Here is a 1,034-nt window from a genome sequence, read left to right as displayed (position 1 = left end):
ATACTCGCGGCTCACGAGTTCTTCGGCACCTCCAGTCTCCCTGGCCTCCACCTGCTCCTCAATCCATCTGGCACGTTCGTTTAGGCTCGCGGCTCCACGAGTTTGGTCTACCTCTTCCATCTTGCCTTCCGCCGTTTCTTTAGACTCGCGGCTCACGAGTATTATGCCTTCCCCTTCAACCTTCTCTCCCCACACGGCCATTTCTTTATCCTCGCGGCTCACGAGTATTGTGCCGGCCGTTAGTTTATCCTCGCGGCTCACGAGTATTCTGCCTTCTCCTTCGCTCTCCTCTCCACACACGGCCATTTCTTTATCCTCGCGGCTCACGAGTATTGTGCCGGCCGTTAGTTTATCCTCGCGGCTCACGAGTATCATGCCATCCTCTTCCACCTTCTCCTCATGCCCGGCCGTTTCTTTATCCTCGCGGCTCACGAGTTCCTTCCTCACCTCTGTTTCTCCATACACGGCCGTTCGTTTAGACTCGCGGCTCACGAGTTCTCCCCTCGCCTCCATTCCCTCTACCTCCCAGGCTCCCAGCCCATCCTGTCCTGGATTATTTATACTCCCCCTAGGTCCAGGAGTCTCTGAGTGGTCTGCCCTGATTTCTTTATACTCCCTCCAGGTGCAGGAGTCTTCATCGCTACCCTCATCCCCTTCCTCAATCTTGCCTTCGTTAAGGTTGTACGCTTCAAATTCACTGAAAACTTTTAGTTTGCAATTGTCTCCTTTTCCCTCATTCTCTGTCTCGTATTCCTCTAGGATCACTCCATCCGGTGGCCGCTTTGATTTATAAGTCATCTCTTCTTCCGCGCAATCCTCAATGAGAACTCCATCAAACATGATACTCGGCCCGTAGGCCTCCCTTTCTGTCTCTGCCGACTCTCTAGTTGCACATTTGTTTACACTCTCTGACTCCGTTACAAGTTCTTCAGGTTGCTCCTCATCACTTGGCCTATCAGCCCACCATTGCTCTGCTTGTTGTATTTCGTGGTCGTTATCAAAAGAATATGGCCCGTAGGCCTCCTCTCTTTCCC

This window comes from Lygodium microphyllum, chromosome 16, assembly GCF_053477565.2.
Source record: "Lygodium microphyllum isolate KBCC chromosome 16, Lygodium_microphyllum_v1.1.10, whole genome shotgun sequence".
Taxonomy (NCBI): Eukaryota; Viridiplantae; Streptophyta; class Polypodiopsida; order Schizaeales; family Lygodiaceae; genus Lygodium; species Lygodium microphyllum.
Note: the sequence above shows the minus strand (reverse complement) of the source record.